The sequence below is a fragment of the Cuculus canorus genome, chromosome 2, assembly GCF_017976375.1.
Source record: "Cuculus canorus isolate bCucCan1 chromosome 2, bCucCan1.pri, whole genome shotgun sequence".
NCBI classification, from domain to species: Eukaryota; Metazoa; Chordata; class Aves; order Cuculiformes; family Cuculidae; genus Cuculus; species Cuculus canorus.
The window spans coordinates 124,701,063-124,728,787 of record NC_071402.1 but is presented as its reverse complement, the minus strand read 5'-3'; the positions used below and the strand labels follow the sequence as shown (position 1 = coordinate 124,728,787).

The window sequence follows — 27,725 nt, the reverse complement described above, 5'->3', positions numbered from 1 at the left end:
GGACGCGTCAGGTAACGGTGCTGGAGGAAAACTTTCTTGTTAAGAAACTGTCGTGCAGAAATAATCCAGAAACTGGGCTGCAAGAAAATTGAGAGGTGGAAGGTGAGAGCTGAATGCAGAAATAGAGCGTAATTCGGGGGGATTTTGCCGAAGGTGGTACACTTTCCTAAGGGTTTGGTTTATTCTCAGGAGAGAAGTGGACAGTGTTGAGAGTCCCCAGTCGGTGTTTTGTAACTTTCATACGGTGAATGAGATTGTCTGTATCAAAAGCTTGAAATTCTTTATAACAAAAATAGCTAAAATCCTTATTTGTGACTCCTTAATCCTAAAGGGAGCTGTGCAGGTCGCAAAGCACTAGGGAAAAGTGTGATTAATGATCAGTGATTAGTGATAAGTGATTAGCGGTTTTATTCAAACTGTTACCTCTGACCAGAAGCACACATCAGAGGATTAACAGGCTCTTTAGATAAATGCTCATTAGTGGAAGGGGGAAAGCAAAGATAATAGGCATGCACACAGGGACAACTTTCTAGGAAAATCATTCCTGTCTCTGGCATAATAAGCTCTATTAGCAGAAAGGCTCTTTAATTTAAAAGTTGCTTTTATCTTGTAAATCAAAGATAGATGTAGAAGTTCGCTGCGCTATTATAGCCTAAATTTTCCCATATCCACTAGATGTGGATTATCTCAGTAGTGATATTTTACTTAAAAAAAAAAAAAAAACAAACCCGATTCAATCTTTAAGAAACTGAACATTCCCAAGTGCTAAAGCCCTGCATCCCGAGGCATCCGCTCCCAACAGGCAGAGCAGAGCCTGCTGGCAGCTAACTAGATGGCGCAGTCCTGTTCTTTTTGAGTATATAGTGCTGGGTTAGGAACTTAGCAAGTAGCAGCTTGCTAAGTGTCCTTCAACATTTACAAGAAAGTTGATTCTGTGCTAGGTTAGAGGCTGGACAGTGCTACGAGTTTGTAGTCACATTTTCCACGTCAGTTAATCTAGTGAGTTAATGGCTACTGGAAAAATTAGTCTCATTTACTGAAAGAAATGGTGAGTGTGAGAAGGAGAAAACGAGAGAGGGGCAAATAGCTACAGCCCGGGACGTAACTCCTGACTGAACTGTTTTATACTGCATTAATGAAGTACAGTTCTGATGGCCTTAATTACTGAAGCCTAAAGGCTCTCGGGAGTTTTTCCCCCAGCTGTCACTGGCAAAGTGAGGTGTTCTTTAATAAAGAGTTAGAGTCACTAACAAGAAAGAACAGTTGGTGCAGTGGTTGAACGAAACAACTTGGACGTGACTGTACTCTACAGGAAATGGTAAGGAATCTGGTTTTAGGATAACTAACCTGGGATTTCTCGTTACTCTTTATCATGTGTGGGTTGTGAAGGACTGGTATCTAGTTCAGTCCAAAGACTTGAGGATGTTTCTACTGTCCTGTTAACTTACATGGGATTTCTGTTTGCATCTGTGGAGAGCATCAAAGTTTCAAAACTTTAAATAAAAGACTTGAGTGAAACAGGAAATAGAAATAATGAACTTATGGCATGAAAAAGAAACTGCTGTAGTCTCCTATTGTTACATCTTTAATAGGAGGCCCTTAGGAGTAGTGAGACTAATGCTTAAAATCAAAAAGTTTTGTAATTGCATGTGAAAAAGGTAATAAGCTCTGTCTGTCACTCTTGAATATTGGATGGCACTCTTCCAGCAGTTGAAGTTACAGTATTTTAAAAACTTTACACGTTTAGAATGATCAGAACCCTTTTTCCTTCACCAAAATAGCCATTAATAGTTCAGCTTCAATTTGTCGAACTCTACCTGTGTTAATTTAACTCAGGGAATGTAAAGGGAAGCCAACTATGCATATAGGTCAAAAGAAAAGACAGAAGCAAGACTGTACGTACCATTTTATTCATATCACCCTTTATCAGGACAACTTTCACAGACAGGCGTAATAGGTACTTTTTAATTTCATGTTCCACTTTGAGAACCTGAAATACACTTCAGTTGCTCACATTTATCCTGTGCACTGCAGAGGAGTCTTCTGTAAAAGATTGTTTCAGTGAGAGCTAGAGTTCACTCTGGGGCTGATAAGAGAGAGGCAAACTCGCAGTGCCTTCAGAAGGCAGCTTTTACATACTAAACCTTTCAGCTTTGTGTGGGCAGAATCTCTGTGAGCTCAGCAAGTCTTGCTGAACGATTTGAAAGTTGGTTATTAACTTGTCTGCTTGTGGCCCCCTTTAAAAACCTGTCTCTGTGCCTCCAATCAAGACACGAGTAGCTTAAATATTGGAAGAGTTCTTGCAAGGTTGTTGTTACTTTTAAAACAATTTCTTGTATCAGAGACTTTTCCTCTAATCCTTGTTGTCCTAAGCCTCCGATACCTGTTAGTTAACTTTCTGGATTTTCTATAAACCTGTTGCTTTGCGGATTCATACCTATTATTAGCCGTCTTTCAAGCTTAATTTTAATTCCAGTGACTGTCTTTCCTATGAACCCTTTCTTATGAGAAGTTTTTTTTCTGGACAAGATTTTGCAATAAAAGAAGAGGAAAACTGTTTCTACTTAAAGCATTCTTTTTTATGATTAAGGACCTTAGATTTATTATTGGAACAAAATGGTAATTTTACTCAAGGCCTGCAAAACTGACCTTTCTTGTAACTTGTTACAGGAAAACTCTACTCAGTAGATTGAGTTGCTGGAATACGGTTACGTGTATAAAGCGACAGGTCTTTCAGTTCTTTTTCATATGTCCTGATGATTCTTTTTGCTTTGGTTTGGCTTTGGTTATCTCATACTAACCAAATTTGTTTTGCCTTAACCTTTTGTGTATAAACTGTCATTGCAATGAATACGTAGGAGTCCTAGTGGAAGTATTTTAAAACCTTTGAGATTCTGTCAGTCTGTAAATACTAATGGCAGGGCCGATCAGACAACTTGGTAGGTTGTTGCCACCCTACAATATGTCAATTATTTCTGCATTTGTCCTCTCCCTCTCTCCACGCTGTATGCTATTTAATACCCGCACCTCAACCCTCCGCGATTTCCAGGGGAAATATATTCTGCTGATATATTCTGCTCAGCAAATTATAATGCTTTGAGGATTCTAGCCCTAAAGAAGTATTTTTAGTGCTTTTGCATTATTCTGCCTTGAGAAATGATTGAAGTTGATTGCAAATTTGAAGCAACAGTTTGGAATAACAACTATGAAAACATTTTTTCCTCTTACCAAAATGTGTATTGCTGTACTAATATACGTTTTTTAAGGTGTAGTAGCCTCTGACAGACAAAACAATGATCTCAGGGAATATCTTATCATGCTGTATTTGAATGTTAGTCATATTACAGCAGTAAGTACAGAAACTAGCTCTTGTAGATTTGACTTTGTAAAACCAAAATGCTGTTATGGAAATATTTTTTTTTCTAGTTATATGTGTAATCAAAGAAATGATTTAATTTGTCTCAGGTGTACATAACAAGCAGAACATAACATATATAAAGTAATTACTGTAGGGATGTGGTGAAAAGACTTGTTGAAGCAGATAAGCTGTTGTGTCTTGTTACATCCAGGGAGCTGTTCTGTTGGTTTGTGCACCGATTGTTTGCTCCTATCATGGCTCAGGTTGAACGGATAACCCTGACACTTTAATATAATGGTACGCCTTCTATTTTCCACTAAGGTGTTATTTTACTCTGTAATTAAAAATACTGAGAATCATCATTTTTTTACTAGCCGTCACATGGGAGATGCAGCTGTTGTTTGCCCTTAGAGAGTTGAGAAAGGATTGGTTGCACTGGTTTGTAGGTTTCTAGATGGTGATATCAAATACTATTTTATAAACATGAACAGATTTTCCAAGGATTTTGCTGAAGGCTGGAGGATTTTCAAAGTAAAACATTGGAAGCTTATGACAATTTCCTTAGCTTAAAAGATGTTTAGCTTTTGGTTCTTGTTTCCGTCTCGTATTTTTTTTGGGGAATTTGTTCAGGAAGTCAGTCCCACACGCAGCTTCAAAATAAATGCCTTGAAACGTTGTCATCAGCAACGTTTATCTAGGTGTGCAGTTTTAATAATCTGATCCTTTGAGACAGCTCATGTCACTGTCGTGACACCCTTTCACCTAAGGTGATTTGAAGGTGTGGGGTGCAGCCCCGCTTGGCCAGAGAGCTCTACTCAGCAGGTGATAAAATCAGCAACGTCTTTAGAAGAAGCCAGGAGGAATGAGATTTTAATTTAATTGGGGGAAAATACTACAAATCCTTTATTACCTTTGCCAGCATCGGAAGTTGATTCTGCTTTTCTTTGGCTCTGAATGTTTTCATTACTCTCACTAGGGTACTGAGACCCCTGTTAGCTGAAGAACTGGGCATGGTTTGATCTCAGCTCTCCACCCCACAGAATCTCCACCAACGGTTTCTATTGACTTTTTGTCCTTTGCAGTATTTTCTTCAACATCTTTCTTTGCTGACATCTCAATTTCTTTCCTTCCCGAGGACCTTCTCTTCAGGTGCCCCTGCACCATGAACATTTTGATGCAATTGAAGTGCTTGGTCCCAATCTCAGTGTATTTGCATGTTTTGAAGTTTTCTGTCCAGATATGTGCTGAACTTAGACTGGTCATCCTTGAACACACTGCCTAAATTCAATGCCAGAGATATCAGAGAAATGTATTTAATTAGGTTGATCTTTTTCTAATTTAGAGGAAGAAGTGGCTTTTTTACCAGTTTACTTTGTGAGCTTGTGCCTCCAGTTACTCTTCTGTTGCATGTAAGGCAGGATTGTTTGTAGCCAGCTTTTTTTTTTCTGAGCTGTTTGCAAATACTCAGAAATTAATTTGGCTTATATGGGAAATTAACATAGACCGGTGGTTCCTAGATATAAAATATGATTTTTTTTCTTCTGGTCAAATATAAGTAATGCTAGTTAATATGTAATGCTCAACACAGGGGGCTCTGTAGCACAATAAATGGAATCTGACGTTAGGTTTAGGATGTGTTGTGTGGAGCAGCTATAACAGTAAGTACTACATTGTGCTTTCAAATTCTGAATTCGTATATCCATTGGTACTACTCAGAAGTGATTTTAGCTGGTTGGTGTAGTCTGGGCCTGCTTTTGCTCCTGGTCAGGCCAGTGAATGAATTTATTACTAAATATTTTTAGGAGCCTAGCAGGAACTCCAAAGGTGACCTGAATGTGTGATGGCAAAGAGCCTGGAATTGTGCTTGTCCAGAAACAAGCACTGTCTGCGTTAGAATTTGGACATACCAATACCTTACCTATAGGAAACTTCTTTTCTTAGAATGAGAGTAAAATATAGACTGAAGAAACTAAAACCTGAGCAATTGAATATAAAAAAAGATCATAAATTGCTTTGTTCTTTTATTACCTACTGTTTAATTTTGTTACTGAGTGAATGTTTTAGGAAGAAGAAATCTGTAAGGCTTTGTTAGGATTTCAACCACCACAACAATTTCCCTTTTTGTGACTTAAAAAAAAGAAGCTCCTTTTGCTGGTAATAAAGGGGGGGGGGGGGCGGGAGAAAGCATTAGCACATTTTTATTTAAGGCTGAAGAGATCAAGATCAGCATCTTTAGAGACTTCCATAATTTCCCAGAGTGTGCAATATGAAGGAAAACAAGAGATTCTGAAGTTACAAATAAGTTAAGGAATTTTCCTTCGTTTCTCACTGCTATATCTTTAACTGCATCTGTGTAGTGCTTAAAGGTTATCTTATATCTGTTATTAAATAAAGACAGTGTATGTTTTTTACTGGATGTGCAATAAAAAAGTATTTTAAAAAGAGAGTGGGGAAAAACTTAATGATGTAAAAACTAAACCACTTTCTACGATTCTCATACTGCTCTTTCATTCCTCAGCACAAATAAAGCAGCACATGGACTCAAGCGTGAAAATAGGTTAAATTTGAGTAATTGCTGGTTTATCACAAAAAGTGAGAGAAAGCAGTAATTTAACTATTTTGATGCGAATCTTTAAAAGACAAATTTCTCTAAGTAACCTTCTATGAAAGTAGAAAGGATCAAAAGAGCCCTGGGTTTTATGACTGGATAAGGAGAATTACATTCATGTGGATTTAAAAAATATCATAGTAGAGCCTAATTCTCCACTCACCCCGATACAAATCTGGAGCAACTGTATTGAAAGCGTAGAGTTACCGACTGCTGTAACACTCATTGAGAAGAAAATTAGATTCACGGGGTCTATTCTGAACATAGCCTATCAGTTGTGCGCTGTGCAAATCCCATTATTAAAGTAATAGCCTGACATGTCACGTTAAGGACGGCGGTTTTCTCCCGATGAACACGTTTGTAGCTCTCCTCATCTTGTGACTACTTTTAAGGAGGCAGGGGGATATTGAGAATACTTATTTTGTGCTCAATTAATATTCCTTCCGTGCACTCTCCTTCCTCTCATGCGCTTTATGTGTGGGTGCGCAGTCTGCACTCTCCATCATCTATCTGTCTGTGTCTCTTTTGCTGTGACAGTCACCACTCTGGACTCAGGCTCACACAACACAGGCAAAAAGCTCACCAACGTTTTCAGTTAAATATGGCAGGATATAATTCTGCTCCTAAATGTGATGGGTATTTTCAGTCTTGATGATGCTGTTGTGAATTGAGGGTAACACCTTAGACTCCAGTTATGTTTTGTTTGTGGAGTTTTGTGTATGTTTTCAAGAGAGATGGAGGGGAAAGAAGTGGGGAGGCAGTGTAGCCCTGTGGCTTAAATAAATTGATTTGTTTGCAGCACTGGAAAGCAAGACCCAAGCCACCCAAGCATCCCGCACAGTTCCTGGACTGACCCGCAAGTGAAAGCAGATGAAACCTTTCAGAAATTGGGAAAAATCTCATCACTGCCTGAGCTATTCTTCTTATTTTTTTTTTTTGAACAACAATCATCGGGGGATTTTGAATTAAAAAAAACCCAAAACATCGAAAAGAGTGGTAAATAGATGGTGTCCAGTGTACAACCCCTGCCTCTCCCAGCCCGAATCATGTACACTGACTTCCAGTTTTCTTCATTTGACCCAGGATATGTGGGGTCAGCTCTGTAATTTTTAAAATTGGTGTAATTCCATTGACTTTACTGAAACCGTGTGGTGTGAGGGTATTGCCTTACAGTTGTTTATTAATGGCACGCAACAGGCAACTTGTGCATATAATCTTTTGTAGGAGCATGGAACCAAAAAGTTTTGGGCTTTATAACTGACTGTGGTGTGGACAGATTCTCTGTACCCTTTACAATCCAGAGGTTAATTTATAAAAAAATGAAACAAACCTACAACTATTATTTCATTGCCAAACATTTAAAAAAGGCACTATTTATGTAGGCCCTATATAAGCACACATTGTCTTATGTTCCTTCTGCTGGCATTGCGTTTGACTAAACCATTATTCTCGGAGCGCTGCTGTGCTGAGATCATCAGTGATGATGGTGTGAAAACAAACAAGTTTTAGCATGAGAAGTCACTATAAAATTTGACAGGGAGGTTGTCAGAACCACACCATCCACATTAATTTCACCTTTAGTCAAACCAAAATAAAAATCAGCTGGCTAGCATGAAAAATACATTTTTGGGAGAAAGAGATTGTATCTAATTCTGTGAGGTGCTGTGTCAACTAAAAGAAGGACCCATCTCAAGCCCGTTAAAGTCAATGGGCATTGAGGGCACTCGGTGACTAGGAGCATTGTGTCCTTTTTCTCCAAAGTTTAGTAAAATTGCTGAGATGAAACTTAAAATTCCTCATTATTTCAAACTCCTAGCAAGTTCTTGGGAGAAAAGCACTCTTTGTTCAAGATCGAGATACCCTCTATCTCTTCAATACAGAGCTAATAAAGTACATTCTCTAATTCTGTAGCCCTTAAGGAGTCCTTCAACATGAAGAGTGACAATAAGAGCTGATACTGTGCTCATAACTTAACAGTACACAAATTCTGCTTCCGAGAACATTATTTCTGGTCTCTGTTACATCACACAAAATAAGGAGACAGAATTTTATTCTATTGAAAGTCTTCTTTAACAATATCGGGAATAATTTTATTTTCCTCAGTGTTAAATTATAAAACTTTGGGACTAGTGAATGCAGCTACATGTAGTCGGATAGGTGTTCTGAAAAATAAGCTATCAAATGATGTGCATGCCACTTGCCTGTTTTTTTGTTCCTCGGTGAAAAATTATGATGGGTTCTTTTTAACACAAATAGTTAAACTCAATTAATTCCAGATGAGTCAATCGACTTAATTATACCCTAAAATTGAAGGGTTCCAGATAGTTTGTTTTGCTGCCATACTGTGGCCTTTTACTTGTACCTCTTACTGGATTGTCTAAATTGAGTTGAGCTCGCAGGGTACACAAGGAAAACGTTGCTCCCTCTGTAGCAGTTAGGATGCTATATTGTGTATTTTCTCTCTATCTCTCTCTCTGTCTGGTTCTTTACAATTTTTCTTGCTATAAAGCTGGTATTCCAAAATATTAGGACAGTCGATATGGAAGCTGTCAGTCTTCCAGTTTTAATTTCAGAGCTTTTAGTCAGTGCACTCTCAGCCAAATGCTTTTCATCAGGCTCGAAGTTTTTAGGGACCGAATAAGCTTAGGAAAATATCTTGAATGTTATAATTAATGCTAAATGAATTTATAATGAGGACAGTAATAGATATGAAGATGCCTGTCTTATCAAGCTAGTCACAGAAATAGACTTTTTTTTCATTTTCAGTGTCAGTTGGCTGTGTTGGTTTCAGATACCTTAAATGTATTGACAATGCCTTGCAGCAAAGTGTTGGTTTGGCATGCTGTGTATGATGATCTCCTTGTTATATCTTTTATTTCAACAAAACACTTTTCTTTAAACAGACTAAGATGTGGCATGGGGAGTGCTGCGGGCTTGTTGCGTGGAGTGGGACGCACTGCACGGCACATGCCGGTGTGCCAATGGAAGCCACCTTATGCCTTTCCCCGCTAATAAAATTGCCAGCCATCAGGGTTCAGATGCTTTCAGAAAATCCAAGAAAAATTACTAGCTAATCTCTTACTTGGCCTCAGTGCTTAGAAAATAGCAGTCTATGACAGGAAACTGTGCGTATCTACATTTGCAGAGGTTTTAGTGCTCTGTAGCACCCAAAAGAGGCAGGTATCACATGGAGACGCGATTTGTAAAATATCGATTGTTTATAGCCTGACATGGCAGCATTTTAAGAGCAAAACCAAGGCTGCCATTAGGCAAGCTGGTTTCTATGGAGAGACTCCTGTGTAGATAGTAAGTGATAAATTGCAATAAGTTATGTAGCTTATTGCTGGGGGAGAAAAAGGTAAAAGCAAGTGCTGTGGCAATACCAGATCTTCGATGAAGTTGTGAAAGAGTTAAATGAAAATGAAAATAGCAGTACTTTTTTAGCCTTTTATAATTCTGTGGGTAGCATTTTCCTCTTCCACCCAGTGCCTTCCTATTAGCCCTCTTTGAAATATATACTTAAAAAGTGTCATCCTTTTGGTGCCCATGTTAAAATGCTGCTTATTTCTCCATTTAACGACCAACTCTGCTTCAAGCCATCTGCGCTCTCAACTATGGTGTATGTGAGATGGCCTCTAAAGTGGCAAGGTCCTGACAGAGCCTCTTGTCTCTTGCCAAGCCCCATATTTAGCACAGAGGGGATTTCCTTGCCGTTGTACAGAGAAGACAGTTGGACCACAGGGTTTCTCTGTAGCCCCATCAGACCCTGAGTTAATTCAAGTATCAATTGCCAGGGTTAAGGTGGGTGTCCTGCAAGCAGTGGCTTTGGAGGAGAGTTCATCTGTCCTGTGCAGACAGGTTTGTGACTTTTATTTGGGTGAAAAAGGTCTTCACTCAAGACCTTTACATGAAGAAATTCACTAAAAAATTGAAGGCCTGAAATTGTTCAAAGTTACAGATCAAATTTTGTGACTAGCTTTAGCCAAAATGAAAGGAGAGGAAAATACGTGAAAAAGTAAAAATATTCAATTTCAACATTTTTTTCAAAATGAGATATATGTCCTTTAGAAATTTACTTACAATAAGGAAGAAACAAGGCACTAAATCTTTCATATATGGATCTTTTTATTTTTTTGGTGCTGAATAAAGTCTTCCAGGTTGATGCAAATATTTTTATGTTAATCTATCTTTATTTGTCTGCTCTTAGTTTAAGGAGCTTGGATTTCTTTACTGTTCTCATCTGTGCAATATAACATTGCAGATGTAAGGTGGGGCAAGCTGCTGGAAAGCTGTCTTGGTTGAGAACTTCAAATGGCTGCATAAAGGTCTTTTGCTGGCCAGATCTCCTGAGTGTTTCCCAGGACTTGGTCTGATCTGGTTTGATCTGGCTGAGTCGGAGAAGATGACTGCCTTCCCTGCAGGGCAGTGCGAGATTGTCTTCATCAACTGATGGGATCAGAAAAAAATGGCTGAAAGAAACCACATCTTTGCATGGCAACTTCACTTAGAATACATTTAGTAGAGGCTGTGCTCTAAGAATGCTATCAGAAATACCTTAGATTTTTTTTTTTTCAATTAAGTTATTGCATAATAGTTAAATTCAGAAATTGGAGTAAATGGAGAAATAGTCTTTTGGGGTTATGCTACTGGCTTATGTTTTTAGGGTCTTTTTTATTTCTTCTTTAGGGGAAATGTGGATTGCTTAAATGAAAACCTCTTATTGGGCATTAATTGGGGGAAGTTCTGATAAAAGGTTAGATTAATTTGAATGTTCAAGGATAGATCAAAAGGGAGCTGAAGGAACAAGTAATGTTTTATAGATACAGAATTTTGATTTGCCTTTGAGCAAATTAGTTTCTCAGTTTTTATCATGAGATATACTGGGGTTCGGGGAGGAAGAAATTCTTGCTTATTCTAGTTAACTGTGGAATTGCCCTTCTTGCAGCTTTTCTTAAATCATGTGGAGTACTTAATCTCCATGTGATGGCTCTTTAACTTGTCTTTTCAAGTGTGTTTTTGGTGGCTTGATGGTATGTAGAACATTTCCTTCCTCTACTTCAGCATTTCTAACCAAAATCTGAGTATGTTTGAAACCCTAGCTTATTCACACTTCCTAATCATAATCCCCTTGGTTTCCTTGTCAGCACCTTTTTGTGGTATTTCTCTGGACACCTCTATCTAATATCTCCAGAGGTTATTCTACAGAGTAACCTTTGACAAGATCTATTACTTACTACTTACTGCTTTTAACAAGGTGAAAGGAGGTCAGGCTCTGTAAAAGGCAGGCATTATTAGAAGACTGCTGTCGAGTCTCTTAGTGGCTTGTCCATCTTTTCTGGCAGCACCGTCTGTGAATCAGTTCAGATGCCTCCCCTACAACGTAAAAAAAATTACATTTATGACTGGATATGATCATATGTAGATAACATGTGTCCTTGGAAAAGTGGTTACTATATGCATTAAAACGCTCTAGGTTGTTTCTCTGTCAAGATTGTAGCCTACTGATGCATCCACTGGAATCTATGAGGATTTCTGTCAGCTTCAAGTGTAACAGGATTTCAGGCTGTTAGTTTTTGTGTGACCCTTTCATTTGAACTTCATGACTGATGCTAATGACTTTTGCTGCTGCAAGAATTGAATTGGTAATTTGGTTATGTCTCTTGTCAGAGTTCTGGATCTTCTAATTGAGAGCTGGTGTTGTTTATTTCTTTAAACAAAATAAGATGTAAAAGCCACCACTTTCTGATTTGAAAAAACAGATTGCAAAAATCTCACTTTGTCAAAAGAGTAACTGCAAAATCCTGTCAGTTGACACTGTAAATCTTAGAACTTACAGAAAAGATATTTTCTCCTGAAGTGATCAAAAAGCTGAGAAATTGTGAAGGAGAGTTTAGACAGATGCCAGAGATATCTAAAATGCAGTTTTAAAAAGATGTCTAGTCACTTTATCTGCATACATCCCCTAAAGATGAATGAAAAAAAAAACTTTCTAGGGAGTTTTAAAATGTCACAGTCTGGGATTTTGTCAATGAGCAGTGATTTTGTTTTGGTCTGGTTCTATCAGTTACCACATCTTGCTCCTTCATGATTTCTGTATATGCAGAACCTACAAAAAACTACTGCCATACCTTTCAGATGCAAATATGTATAGTACAGGAGAAGAAAACACTGAGGCTTATCAATAAATCATAAGGATTTTTCCTCTAATTGCCAAACGCTGGAAAGCAGAGTAACCTGGTGCTAATATAGTTTTCACTTTCTGTTCGGTCTGTCAATCAACGACATGCAGCCAGTGACTGAAGTGGTCTGTCTTGAGATCGAATTTAAATTTGGTTTACCTAATGGGAACTGATTGCCACATGACTACTGTACGTGCGTGGCATGGGCAGCTGGGGCTGAGTCCTTGGCAGAAATCAGGCACGATGCTTGTCTTGAGAATACCTAAAGGTATATAGAGAGAGCAGGGTGTAAATGTGGGATGTGTGTTACTTATTTTTGCTTCAAACAAGAAAATGAAAAATGAAAAGAAGTAATACTTTTTTCTTTTTTTTTTTTTCATAGAGGCTAAAATATGTACTGCTAACTCAGAACAACTTTCTGCATGATGAAGGAGAGGTTTCATTGGCGTGTTATGATTCCTGATGTTTTGTTTGTTTCCTGTGTCAGCAACGTCCCCAAAATTAATTCAGTAAGAATTTACATGTAGGATTGTCTTGACATATTCCTGTTTGCCAAACTCACTCTTTACTTTTCATCGTGCATACAAGCCCTTTTTTTATTTTTGGGGGGATGTTTTTAATTTTATATATTTTTTTAAATGCTTCTCCCCGTTTGGTTCAAACTCTTTGTAACAGGACATCTAGTATTTTACCAAGCAAATTGGCCTTCAAATAAGTGTTAGCATTAAAAGCTATACCCTGTGGGCAAAGTAAGAGCTCTGTCCTTGCCTGGATGAGCAAGTGTTTGCAGAATGTTTCTTTGCAACTGATCCCTAGAGAATGAGACCAAGAGGTCATAAGGTGCCTGGATGTACCAGCATGGCAGAGCAGGGGAGGGATAAACAAATCCTGACTAATAGAGAAGTGGAAAAGCTGGCAGTCAGTTTCCTGGTTCTTTTTGGAAGTGAGAAAGATGAAGACTTGCCTAGTGAGGGCTTTGGAGACATGAGGTGGGGCAGAGCCAGAGGTGGGCTAGCTGACGGTGGGGTGAAATCTGCTTTGGATTTTCTGAAAAAGCCATCAAGTCAGCCTCCGCAGGTAGAATCCATCCCTGTTAGCAACAGTTGCCCTTTTAGAGTAAGCCTAAGTCTTGACAGAGATTTAGTATAATGATCCCAGTATTAGGATTTGTGCATTTTAATTTTCAACCGCAAAAGTAAGGTGCTACCAGAATAGAAAGGAATTACTTTCCTCTTTCTACCCTGTTTTGACTATAATTAATAACATCTGATTTCCATTCTGTCAGATAAGCTTGTATATGTGCTTCTCTGTTTGTTTGTTTAATTTTGCTCCCTAAACCAGTTGCAAAAGTCCTGCTGCTCATCTGTGTAAAACCTCGTGCTGGCTTAATGGGGAATTCCACCTACAATTGCAAAAAAAATGATGCAAAGCCTGCACTGCAAGGTGTGTGTGGGGAGGAAGAAGTGTGATGCCGTCTCTTTCTCTTCACATCTGCTTTCATGCTTCCTTTTACTCAAGATTTTCAAGTTTTGTCAGTGTTAGAAACTGTGCATGTCCCATTCTTGTTGCATTAATGCTCTAAGGAGGGTTTGCATGGATTTTACAGTTTGCTTCAGATGCGACAGAGACTCTGCACGATAGGCAGACTTTCACATAAAACCAAACTCCTGCTTGGCAGTTCCCTTAGCCAGGTTCTACTTGGCGCCCAGCTTTGTGTCCAGCCCACACTTTGGTGTCTGGCAAGTCTCTCTGTTGAACTATCAAACTCAAACAGAAGATTGTGAAGCTGTAAATACAGAGAGAGTGAGTAAAGGTCAACGAAGGAGAATTTTAAGGAAAAAAGAAGAAAGGAAAGAGAAAAAGGCCCATTGAATCCTGTGGGTGTGGTGACTGAGAAGTTGGATTTTGAGTCACCATTCCTGGAAGTATTTAAAAGATGTGTAGATGTGGCACTTACGGACATGGTTTAGTGGTAGACTTGGCAATGTTGGACTTGATGATCTTAAAGGTCTTTTCCAACCTAAACGATTCTGTGAGTCTGTGAATTCCCTTGAGTGTTAAATTTTGCTTATGCATAGCCTGGTTGGGAGAATTCAGTTAAATTAAAATGCATTTTAATTTTTCTCTAAGGTATCTGTGTGAGGGTCAGCTTTATGCGGATGAAATTACAGCTACAAATCTGTTAGCAGTCGAGAAGCTTACTGCTCCCCTTCCACAGGTACCTACAGAGATTGAAAAGAAGCAGCTACAGGGCTTTCTGTCCAAACTGTTTGCTTTCATTGTAATTATTGCTTCAAGCTTGGAAGTGAGAGGTCTGCCTGGCCTGGCTGTGAGCTTGCTTGTCACTTTGGGTATTTTTCTCAAGTGGTGGTTGACCAAGTGCTCCGTTTGCATCAGCTGGAGCAGAAACCTGTGACCTGCTGAGAGATGAGGCCCAAGAGCTTGGGCTGCGTTAGCTTTTGCCACTCATTTGACTCCTTTTGAGGGGGCCTGCAAGGTCTTGGTGGGATGCATCTCTCCTCCCTTCACAGATATCTGCTGGATAGGGGTAATGCAAATTTCTTGCCTTGCCTTTTCCTGCAGTGAGTGGTTTGCCAGGGCTTCCTGCCTGGGCACAAGCTGTGGTGCATATATCAGGGAATTCCCCCAAATCTAAGGTCATCAAACTTATGTCTAAACATGGGATGCTACAGTGTTTCTAACAGGAAGCACTAGTTTATCAGAGCAGAAGGAGCGTTTTCAGGTTTTTGGAGGTATTCAGTAGTGACAGGAGTTTTGGTAGGTGGGTGAGTGTTCCTTCCCCATGAGCTTCCTCTTCTTTCCACCAAGCTCGGAAAATGAAGTTTTCCTTTCTGTCAGGCCACACTCATGAGGAGAGAAGCTCTGTGCTCCTAGAGCAGCATTTTCTGGTAGCCTCCTGTACTCTCTCTTAAGGCTGCTGAAAAAAATCCAGAGGAAACAGCTCCAGGTGAATTGGAAGAAGGGTGAAAGTGTGGAAATGTGATAATTCCCAATCAATGAGGTTCTCAGCCTCTCCCACATCTCCAGGCTAGAGTTCATTTGCCATAAGATAAGGTAGGTTTTCTAGTCATGAAAAGAATGCTCCAAAACAATGTTGGCTTCAATTTCAAAGCAAAGGGAAAATGCTAATTCATATGAATCGGTAAATTAGTGAAGGTGTTTTATGTCGAAAGAAAAGTTCTTTTCTGGCTGTAAACATCGTTACACTATTTACAATATAATGCTGTTGTTTATACTTTAACTTTTTGCCTATTAGAACAAATTTACTTTCAAGATGATTAAATGCCTTTAGTTTTTTTTTTAACTTTTCTCTTTACCTGGGTGTGTAGTGATTGTGTTTAGTTATGGAATAAATTATTCAGATGAGGTGATTCTCCTGTGCGAGCGGGATAAAAAAATCTTGCAATAAATTGGTATGGTATTAAAGCAGATTGCTGCTGTTTCTGCTGTTGTGCTGGGACTCTGCTCTAAGAAGCCTGTAATTTCTGCATTTCCAAAGGCCTGGAAAAATACTCTCATGAAAAACTAAACATAGCGTCTAATGAAGGCTAAAATTGTTTATACTAATCACATCAGTTGGAAAATGATCTTCACTCAGCAACTCTTTTACCAGCAAATCAAGGCAACAGTGAATATGTTGGTGTGAAGGATTGGGCTTACTTTCCAGCAACTTCCAGAGGGCTCTTGCTCTGTATTCTGCCTCAAACCAACGAGTGCATCTTCTTGTCCTCTGTGTGAGGGCTTTTCTTTTCAGTTATGTGATTTGTGTAAAAAAAAAAAAAATAGATTAATATGTACATGCTGTAGTTTGTTGTGGTCTATCCAGTAACAGTCTGGGTTTGTTGTCTTTGCTGTCTAGGCTTTTTGACTGTAGGCTGTGCACATCTAGAGCCCACACTTCAGCGGTGCTTTATCACATTGCTAAACATCAGTTCTGGTTATGTTTTACAGGTCTCTTTAGGTGACAGTTCGGAAACCTAGAGGAACTTCTGGTGTTCTTTTCTAAATAGTCAGAAGGAGGAAAGCCGTAGCACTTAGAAGCGAAACGCCGAGCGTTGCGACCTTGCTTTTGCCATAACTTAATGCTGCCTGGCTCCCCCCAGAGAGTAAGGATGCTCGGCAACCCGGCTCAGCGTGAAAATCCCGCAAGAGCTGCGGATGCTCGGGGAGGGCTGGGCTGCCTCCTGCCCGCACTCGCCAGCAGAGGCTGCTGTCAGCCCGCAACTGGCCGCGGGGCGGGTTCGGGCGCTCCTGGGGATGCGGGATGCAGGATGCGAGGAGATGATGGCATCACCCACGCGCGCAAAAAATGGTCCATGCCGTTTCAGAGTGGAATGCTACCTGCAGTGAAAAAAATCTCTTCCCCTCCCCAAGAAGCCCGAAAAGAGAAACGTGGCTTAGAGAGAGCTGTTGAGTTACTTTTAGGAACTGAAAGCATTTTTCTCCTGTGTAAATTTTACACCCATTCCATCTATCTTTATATTTGCTGCAGCAGTGTTTGGTCTAGAGCAAAATCTTTAGTCTGGCAGTTTGTTTCGCGTGTGCAAGTGTGCGATAATAACTCAAGGGACTCCAAGTCAGAAGTGTATAAATCTCTCTGAAGAGCAGGAAAGCTACCCAGAGAACAGAGTGTTCACATGATCAAGATTAAAAGGCAGTGAATTAATGTGTTTCTGCCACGGAGCATTAAAAACACTGTATACGTTAACAGGGATCCTAATATTTTTGTGATAATACGCTAATATGTAGCATTATAGGTATCAGAAATTATTTTGTATAGACAAAGAAGAGGTCTGTTTTTTTTTTCCCCAGGAGTGCATGGAGTATAATCAGCAAGATTTAGATCTTGGGTTTGTTTTCTTAGCATAGTAGTAAATCATTCCTAAATCTTATGGAAATGCACCACAAATTCTGCTGACTATCAGCGTAAGGCTTCTCGTACAGCAACACTGATTTATCTAAGGATAGGTCTCTTGCCTTTTGAGAACATACCACCCGCTTAAATTGTGTTTGCTGGGTGGAAGAAGTCAGCATTTTACTGGTGAATTACAGAAAAATGATAGCCTGGCTTAGTCTCTTACTGACACCTGTTTTGGAATAATTTGTTAATTGCTACTCTGAGGCCGATTCTTCTGTTCTTGAAATGAATAGGTTTAGTTAATAATATGTACTAATTTACTGAATAGCTACTCACTCTAATGCAACAATAATAACTTGTAATTACCTGCTGCAGTTACTCCACTCTGCTTGAAGGATTCAGCTCTGGAAGAGAGGGAGGGAGAAATACATGGAAGAGAGGACATCATATTCTTCACCTCTGTAAAGTCACATTATTTGTTCATGTCAAGAGGTTGTAGTTTGTAAATCCACCACCCCACTGGCTTGGTGTTGGAAGCCTTTCTGCAAAGGAGCTCTGGCAAGGTACAATCCCAGGGCTCCCTGCAAAGGGAGCTCTCTGGAGTCAGCCTACGGCTGCAGTGCTGGTATTTGCGTAACTGCTGTTTTGAAGCATGCAACATGTACGTTTTAGTCTAATTACAAGTCTAACAGCTGGCCTATGCTGAAAGTGATTGAAAATTTTTCCTAGTGAGACAAGGGGTGTTTCATTTTTTTTTGTGAAGTAATTCTGCATATCTTATTACTATGCCAGACTGAACAAGAAATATGTATCTGACATTCTAGCAGACTATGTATATATGCGTATGTACTTTTGGTAATGCAGTTTACTTAGCATGGAAATTGGTCAGTTCTGACTGTGGAAGTGAAGCCAGGCACATGGGTGAAAATTGATGGTACTGTGTTGGGCATACTTTGCTCTCACTGTGGTCAGATGGAGCTGTCAGTGGTCAACCAGTAAAACGTATTTGCTTTGGACCTATGTACTGCTGCTGTAGGCCAGATTTCTGTATATAAAAAAAATTATGCAATTGTAGTGAGTCCTTTTATTGGTAAATATTTAGTTGCTTTGCATAGTTTGATTTTCACAGCACGTGTTACCATATACACTTGTGATACAGGCACTGCACAGTGATACCTCCTGGTTTTGTGCAGAACCCTTAAATTAACACAGGTAAGAAACTCTGTATACTAGCAGTGCATGAGTAAAGGTATAATTAGTCACTTTCCTGTAGGAAATAATTTGTTTGCATAAAAAAGAATGTAAACAAATGCCTGCCAACAAGTACAATATGTAAACAAATACAGAGTACAGTACAGGCAGGAGAGGAATGATTGCAGTATTTGTCATTGATTCCCCAGCTGCAGGTAGGTCTCTGAAGGCAATGCGTTTGGCTACGACAAGGACACTGGGAGAGAATACCTCCTGGTTTATAGCTCTCCTGTGCAAAACATACCACTGTGAAAGAGGAAGAAATCTCCTGCTCTGAAGGGGCAGTGGCTGCTACAGAGCGTGTGGGTATTTAATGTACAGTATTCTGGGTGTTAACATGAGTAGGCACCATGTTGCTAAGAAAAGGTACTTTTAGTGAGGTAACTATTCACAGCAGTATGGAAGCTTTGTCCTTCGTCATTGGATCCAGGTGCACATAAACTGTATGCATGAGCTGTAGTCACTTGGCTGATCTCACAAGCAGGTTTGAGGGTTTTTTTTGTTTGTCTGGGGCAGGCTGTATTGTTGCTCACTTCTGACTGGTGACTAGGTGCCCACTGATGGCTTAGGATTGAGCTGCTGGGATTGCTCTAGTTGTCTTAGCTGTTAGATCCTTCTCAGTTTGACACAGTCTTTTTCTCCCTTCTCTCTCCCTACATAAGTCTGTGGGTGGTTAGCTTTGTTTCTGGACTTTCCTCTTTGTGTCTTTGCTCTGGTTGCTCCTTGTATTTGTAGTGCCCTATAGCTGGCATCTCACAGCCCCCTTTGCCTGTTTTCATTATCTGGGCTTTGACTTCCAGGCTCCCCACCCCCTCCACCCCCTGTGCATTGCTGGATATTAACTGAGTACAAGCATCACATTGCTGATGCATATCAAATCTGGAACGATGGTCAAACACTCTACCCACTTGTGTCTGGGTGTTTCTTGGAGGTTTTGGATTTCTTCGGATTTAGCACTGAGTCCCTATTTCCAAAGCAGGAAGTTGTTTTGCTTTTCCATTTCAGTTTGCTGGTTTTCAGCCTCCTCTTGTGTTTAGGAATAACTGAAACCATTTCTTACAGTCCTGAAATGCCTCTTCTTTAACATCTTTCTCTACATTGAGAGCAACACTAAGACATGAGTCTCTTCTCACGGCTGCTCCATGATGTGACCAAGTGTGAGACCTACTTTTGTTGCCATAAACAAAGATGCCCTGGATATATCTTGGTAGCCTTGTCCCAGCTGTTGCTAATGGGTTTTGGCCTCCTTACTGTGCCTTTTTTCTTAGCGTTTTTTAGTTTGTGTACATATTCTGATTTTTTTTTACACCTCCCCCTCCTTGTTTTTTTTTGCTAAGGTAGCTGATCTAGTCTTTACTAGTTTGTACAGGTACGGTGCCTTTCTGCAGGGTTACTGGATTCAATGACTCTCCTAAAGCATGAATAACTGCATTTTTGGCTTGCTTTTGCTTGGCTCTACCTTATTTTTAAGGTGCTCTTGTCTTTGAAACAACCTATGTGTTCAGTCAGAACGCTGCATGACCCACAGTGACTATTCATCCTCTGGGTATTAGATGAAGGAGTTGTGGTGTTGTATTGCATTTAAATCAGTGTCTCACTCTGCCCTGCTGCCCAGCGGTGGGTGGTACTTCTGTGAGTCATCTACTATAAATGCCAAATGATAGCATCTTCTGCTTCATGATGTCCTTCTTGGCAGTGTCGTGCATCACCAGCACTCAGGCACATTTCTCATGTCTAGTATTGCTGCTCATCACAATTGCAGTGATCATGTTGCAGTTGGCTCCACAACCCAGCTGGAATCTAGCTAGTTGTTTGATCCAGTGTCACAGTTGCAGATATATTTGATAGTTTTTCTGCATAGTATTTTTACGCAGACAAATACTAAGTTTTTGCTTAAGTTACATTCCGTATATTCTTCTCCTGTAGGAAGTTTTCCTATCCTCAGTCACTGCATGTAGAACTACATGAACTACCCACTTACTGTCCTCCCTGGGATTACTGCAGCATTAGTGTAAAGCAGTTCTGTTTCCCACAGTTGTCTATAGTCTGTGCATTCTTTTTTCTTTCTTTCTTTCTTTCTTTCTTTCTTTCTTTCTTTCTTTCTTTCTTTCCTTCTTTCCTTCTTTCCTTCTTTCCTTCTTTCCTTCTTTCCTTCTTTCCTTCTTTCCTTCTTTCCTTCTTTCCTTCTTTCCTTCTTTCCTTCTTTCCTTCTTTCCTTCTTTCCTTCTTTCCTTCTTTCCTTCTTTCCTTCTTTCTTTCTTTCTTTCTTGATGCTTTCCAGATCCTGTGCACAGGATCAGGGTGCCAGCAATCTCGGTTGGTCTGTCTTCCTCTTGCCCTCTAAATTTCTTCAGACATGTCTCTATGTACTTAATCTTCACTAGAACCTGTCGTTTTGATCCTTTGTTTGTGTAATTCAACCGTCTGTGTTATTTGCAGATATAAACCCTGGGTTAAATTTGTTTCCTCCTATTGATTGTTCTACAAATGCTCTTGCCTTAAATAATGATTTTTGTGTCTCTAAACTTCAAGTGAATGGCTGCATTCTTAGTTCTCTAATGCAAGCATCCATTTGTTCTTAATGTCTCATGGTATCAGAGAAGTCACAGAGCTCACTGCATGCGGTTTATAACTTTTCCCAGTATTTCCAGCATTTTTAAACGTAATTTTCCTCATTTACCTTTTGTCCATTTCTTCCCTGTACTTTTCACTATTATGCTAGGGGAATGATGGGACAGTAGAGTAGTAGCTTTTAAAAAATTTGTACAAATTCATGTTTTCCTCGTATGACTGTGCAACGCGTTGTGTCTGAAGATCTAACTTTTCTGGTAGTCTAAATCCTAATATTACCAGTACTTTCTGTTTTTAAAATCTGTCTGTCTTTGGTTTTTAACTCATTCCTTGCACTATCCCACTAGACTGGTTGCTGCCATGCGTTTAATATGTTGGGTGCAGGTTATTAGTGCTAGAGGATTCTCTTTCTAAAATGGAACTTTTTAAAAATAAGAAATAGTCTGTTCCTTTTGTCAATGCAAAATACTACATGATACCTATTTAACTTTCTAAACTTGTGGGAGTGAGAATCAACTGCTTTTCACTGCCTGGCGTACGGGTGCGTGAGGATACTCTACATGCTACATGCTGTAGATGGGCTGGTGCAGTGATGCTGAGGTGATTTAGTACAGGATGGTCAAGGACCCATGCATGACCCATGGTGAACCACCTTGATGCAGACCTGGCTGCATCAGAGCTACTTGGGTGTCTCTGAGAATGTTTCCTGGTGCTCTGACTCCTACGAGGGTAAATTTGATGTGGTACAAACTAGTCTACATTGATCTCATGATAACAGCTCAAGCAGGAGAGTGGTTCTTGAACCACCAGCTTGACCTCACAGCCCTGCCAGAGCCTCACGGGCTCCTGATAGCACCAGGTACAGTGTTTCTCTGTCTGTAGCATAGTTAATGCACTCAATCTGATTAGATCATCCATGGATAATTGAATGTTGGGAGTGCTTGTGTGTGCTGAAACTTAAGCGTGCAATTGAGGTCTTTGAACTGAGGCACTAATGATAACCCAAGGTGCAAATCAGTGGGGAACTGGAACCGGGATTCCTGGGACTTCAGTGGGAATGTGAAGAAAGCAAAGTAAGTGAACATCTTTAAAGCTGGTTTGCAGAAGCAGGTGTGCTAACCCTGCTATCCCATCACTCATACAGTTAGCCTGTGAAGACCAAAAATATCAGTACTACTTCTGTCTTCTCTGCAAACTTGTTCTTCCTTAATTTTTTAACTTTGAAGACTGTCTCATTTTTATTTGTTCTGAACACATGATTTCATGGCCCATCATCTCTTGTTTTAATTTGTTCTGATACTGGTGCCATCTCTCGCCTCAAGTCCCCCTGCTCTTTTGCCCTGTCAGTAGAACAGAGAAAGCACCACCTCTGTACCTTCTGTTGTTGAAAGTTTATTTCAGCTAAGCTCTTTGCAACTGAAAAGTACTTACTATGAAAGCATTATTTTACCATGGATCTCCTAAAAGTTTTTAACTTTCCCAAATTATTTCCAAACTTGCATTTCTCCTGCATTTACCAAATCTTGAAACTCATTCCAGATTCAGAGCCAATAACATTATCGCTGTTAGTCAGAACTTGCTCGGAAAGGGGATTTCTTCCATATTGGCCTATGCTTCATCATGGCATTGAACACTTGTAAGGTTTTGGCCCCTTTTCTGAGCACTGTTTCAAATACTTTCATGCCAGAGGAGGAAAAGTAATTGGCTAAAAACAAGTGATTGTAGTATCTTTTTAAAAAGTCATTATGTTAATTTTTCTTGAGGGACTTCTCTTTGTATTGTTCTGTAACTTAATTAAAAAAAAAAAAGCAATCTTGGCTCAGAAACTCACTGGTTATGGAGGGACTGGTGCTTCGACTATAATGAATTTATCTTTTTTTTTTTTTTCACCAGAAGACAATCAGTATTTTTATGAATTAAATATGAACGAGGAAAATGCAAATATTCCTTTGTGCTGGATGGATATATTTCCGGGGAGAAACCAGCCCAGGAGTAGCTTTTGAACTTCTAAATCTGTTTTATGTGGTGTATAAGAGATTGCTGTCATCACCCAGATGCAGGAAATACCAGTGCTGCGCTTAAGGGGGACAAAGTAAACTTGACAATGGACTGAAAAGAAAAATAAACAATCGACCAACCATTTTTATAGCTTGTTTTTTGCTCTTGCTTTAACAGTAACATTCACCTTCATTTACCAGAGTTCTGTGAAACATCTGCATCAAGCCTTAAACTTGCTTGACCTTAGTTTAGGTTCAAGGTTCAATATATTCCATGTGCATGGATGATTTTACAGATCCACAAGAGCTCTGACTCTATGCAAACCTTTTTCCCTATCCCAGATTTGGCCTCCTTCTTGCTAAATAAATCCAAGGACAACTTTCTGTCTCTGTCTTTCTTCTTCTGGAGATTGCTGCAGGAGTGCCCTTGGGGCTTGTGGGGAGGAAAGTTGTCTTAGAGGATGAAGTCAACCTACCATAACAAGTGCCCTGGATGGACTCTTTTATAGTTTGAAGAATTGAATTTAAAGGCTTCAGTTTGCTAAATTGCCCAACACAAATGGTTCAGCATTTGCATATTTTAAATTCTGTACTTCTTATCTCATTTGTAAAATTGGGACAGATCTCTGAATGGCTCTGAGCAAATATCTTTCCTGTAGCTGCCTAGCTGTATTTCTTCCCAGGGCTCCTGAGGGTTACTTTAAAACTACATAACAGGTAGTTGCGTGTATAGAGCTCAAACTTTTGGTCTTACAGAACTGATGGCAGCCAAACCACACGGCTGGAAACAGAACTTGTTACATTTTTTTTTTTCAGCTTCCCAACATAAGTTATATCAATAACATTATCATTTGAATATATTTAAAAGTAACTTCTATATACAATAGCATACAAGTTCAATCGATACAGAGTCATAGAATGGTTTGGGTCAGAAGAGACCTTAAAGATAATCCAGTTCTAAGCCCTCTGCCATGGGCAGGGACACCTTCCACTAGATCAGATTGCTCAAAGTCTCATCCAACCTGTCCTTGAACACCTTCAGGGATGGAATGTCCATCACAGGGCAACCTGTTCCAGTGCCTCACCACCCTCACAGTGTAAAATTTCTTCCTAACATCTAATCTAAATCTTCCCCCTTTTCAGCTTAACACCTTTACCCCTTGCTCACTGTACTTGCTGATAAAGAACCCCTCCCCAGCTTTCCTGTATCCCCCTTCAAGTACTGCAAGGCCTTTGTAAGGTATCCCCAGAGCTTTCTCTTCTTCAGGCTGAAAAACCCCAACTCCCTCAGCCTGTTCTCATACGGGAGGTGGTCCAGCCCTCTGATCATCTTTGTGGTCCTCTGGACTTGCTCTAACAGGTCCATGTCCTTCCTGTGCTGAGGACTCCAGAACTGAACACACTATTTTAAACACAGTATAATCTAATGTGATATCTTTTACAGCTGTTATTTGAACACAGTTGGAGTTTGGGGAAAGAAGGTTGAGAAAGCACACCTTTTTTTCAGTGGCTTAGACAGTGTCTGCGCTGGACTACCCCTGTAGCAAGAGATACCCCACTCTGTTTGGCATGCTGCATCATGGATGTTTTCCACCTAAGGAAGGTCTGCATGTACATAGCTGGAGGGTTGTTCTTAGGTGATCAGGCAGGTCACTGTGCACAGGGAAAAACACTCCTTTCCCCATGGATGGTGTGAAATATTTCCTCTTGCTAATTCTGACTAGTCCTGGGGGTGGGAGGTGCCACATACATGGAAGTGCAGAGATTGGAGCCAGACTTCTGCCCTGGTGGCAGCAAAACATGATCTTGTTGGAAAAAAAAAAAAAAAAGTGATGTATCTTGAAATCTTCCTTACAGTATTGGCTTTTCTCTAATTTCTACTTGAAGAATATCAATAGCAGCAGTTTCATGCATTTTTTTTTCAGTGTGCTGCCATCCATAGGTTTAAAGGCACTGTAAAGACAGGCAGCCAGCATTATCATAGCTCAGACAGCTGTGGTAACTTCAAGTATGGAGGAATGTTTTTTTCTGACCTCATGCAGGCATCTTTGTGGTGTCTGAACTAATCCTCCAGTCTTTTCTTGGAATTAGTAGAGAGAACAATTCTAGCTAATGATTCCTCTCTTCACAGTAAGGTTGCCTACATCAAGTGAAATTTGTTCGTGTGCCTTTCTCCATTGATTGTGGTGGAAGTCTGGGATGATTGACTCAGATGGAGATGGTAACCAATTTAAAGTCAAGTTGATTATGTGTGTACCATACACACGTAAAACTCACAGATTAGCACGGGTGAATTTCTGTGTGGAAGGGTCATATCCACATCAGCAGAGTTTTGCCCCACTGAAAAAGATGTGGCTGATTAGCTCAAGAATAGTGTTGGGATGATATTAGTTGTGTGATGTGAACCAGTATCTCTGCCCAGCTTTGCATCATGCTGTGTAAACAGGCACGTTCCCTCAGAATCACCTTGGGTATTTTGTGCTGTGGCACAGCAGGGTTGTACCTTAAGCACAGGCATAACTTTGAGGCAGCAGATCGAGAAGTTTACTTGTGATTTTTACATACCTATAGGCATGTTGTTAAATTGAAGGCTTTAACTCTAGAGGGCAGGAGTTTTGTTGGAGAAGCACATAAGACACTGGTATTTGTTCTTAACATTGAGTGGAAAATGCCTCCTTGCAGGCTGGCAGGAGACAATTCTCCTTCTGTAATAATTTTGATGTCATTATATGCAGGCCTTATTTATCAACACACCTCTGGGAAACTATAGACCCCTGTCTTTCATCCCCCTATGATCAGTTCCATTTTTGCCTTGAAGAAAATAAACTTTTAAAACAACTAGGGTTTATGGAAGAGGGTTCATGGAGCTGTGATAAAGCACTTCAGGCTGTAACTTACACTTGTTTCTGAGGCTTCACTTTTATTGCTTTAAAAAGTTCTCATGTGATCTCATTTTAGAATTGGGTACTTCAAAGGTTGTTCAATCCATGTTCCTTCAAGGCTGCCTATGGAGCCCTATAATTTTTTTTCCCATGTTATGTTCTCTTTTTTTTTTTTTTTTTTCCCTCCTTTCATCCTTATTAACTGGAAAACACCAAAGGAATTTTCACACACCAAAATGAGTAGTCTTGCAATATTCTAGCCGTGCTTCTTTAAAAGTTGCTGTAAAATCACAGTCCACGATGGACATGTGTTTTCACGTTCATTGCTACCCAGGCTCACTTGCAGTAGATCTGCAGGCAGAACTGGTAAAGCGCTCCAATAGGGATTCAATTTAAGTTAAAAATAATTGTTTTATTAACTATGATTTATCACACGGTTAAAGCTCTCCATCAAAAAAGCATGTTATACAGGCTTTGTGAAGAGGGATGAAGGAAAGAAGGGACAGCACGTATGTAATCTGATTTTCTCTGCTTCCTCCTCCCTATCCCCTAAATACGGAGTCATATCCAGCAGTGAAATGGGCTTGACCTCTCTTGAAACTGGGTCTTCACCACTATGAGGTTTGAATGTTTTAGTCACGTGTTCTCTATCTGGAAGCTGAGACTGCCTTACTAAAGTTGCCCTATCAGCTCCTGCAAAATGGATGTCGTTGTCAGTCGAGTCCTGTGCATGAACAGAAGAACTGATCTGGAATTGTAAAGTTCCTTAAAAACTGCATTGAGGATGAAACCCAAATAACTCCATAATTCTCCTCTGAACTCCATCACACTAACACCCTCCACAAAATGTTATTTTCACTGTGGTTTAGGTTTCTTTTCCCTTTGCTTTTATCTATCTATCTATCTATCTATCTATCTATCTATCTATCTATCTATCTATCTATCTCTTTATTTAGTTATTTATTTATTTCAGTAGGAAAGTAGGAGAATGGGAACGAGGTTCCCAGAGAAAGCTACTAAGAAAAGAAGATCAAACTTTCTTGAAAAAATTAAGTACATTCCATAAATTCCTTGTTAGTGGGAAGGACCACAATGACTGATTTGTTTTTTCCTCTTTACTGTTGCTCTGACAGTTACCTACCAAATTGATTCATTTGCTCCATTGTACACCTAAGATTGAAACAGATAAATATAGGGTCTACTCGGAGCTAAGCATTGGTGCTGGAAGCCAGGCAACCTGTGAATACTTCTCAAAAACAATGTATTGAAATGTAGTAAGCTGCCTAGGAGATGCTCAGTAAAATTTTTCCAAGTTAACTTCAAATTTTAGATTAGTTAGGCCAGACGTTCTTCCATGAATAGGGACATTTCACCGCTTCTCTTCTTACCTTCACCTACATAAAGGAGCAAACTTCTTAGATCTACAGCCTAGACAATACCAAAGGTGTTGGTGCGGTATGAAAGTGCCTCAGAGAAGGAGCTAATTTTTTTAAAACATTCTAACAACAAGAAGTTCATAACCCATTATGTACTACAGCCACATACACGCTATGAAGTAATAAAAAAATGCAAAAAATAAACCGTTAGATATGTAAATGCAAAAACAATGGTCCAAGATCAGGGGCTTCTTCACATGAGATCAAGGCAGTGCATAAGAAAGGAGAACATGAGGAGAGAAGGAGGGAAGTGTAACGTAGGACTCTACTAGGGGAGGTGGATGGTAGTGCTTGGAAGGAGACTCATAATAATCCCATTTGTTCTTGATGCTCTCTGAACATTTTTTTGTTCTGTGGAATTATGCAAAGAATCATATTATTTGGATGATACAACCAAAATTGATGTTAAGCATTTTCTTTGCCCATTTTGATACTAAAGAAGGTAATAGAACCTATTTATAATTGCCACTAACTGCCCTAACAGAAACTCTTGAGGTATTAATATTCAAAAAGCTATTGGTGGCATTGATAAGTGCAAAATCATTAGTCAGTGTCTGAAACTGA

The 27,725-nt window shown here is 39.7% G+C and overlaps 1 protein-coding gene across 7 annotated transcripts in view; it reads left to right on the top strand.

The window, feature by feature from the left end:
• CREB5 (cAMP responsive element binding protein 5) overlaps nucleotides 1–27,725 on the top strand; it is a 258,138-nt gene that overhangs the window by 1,505 nt on the left and 228,908 nt on the right. The window lies entirely within an intron of this gene.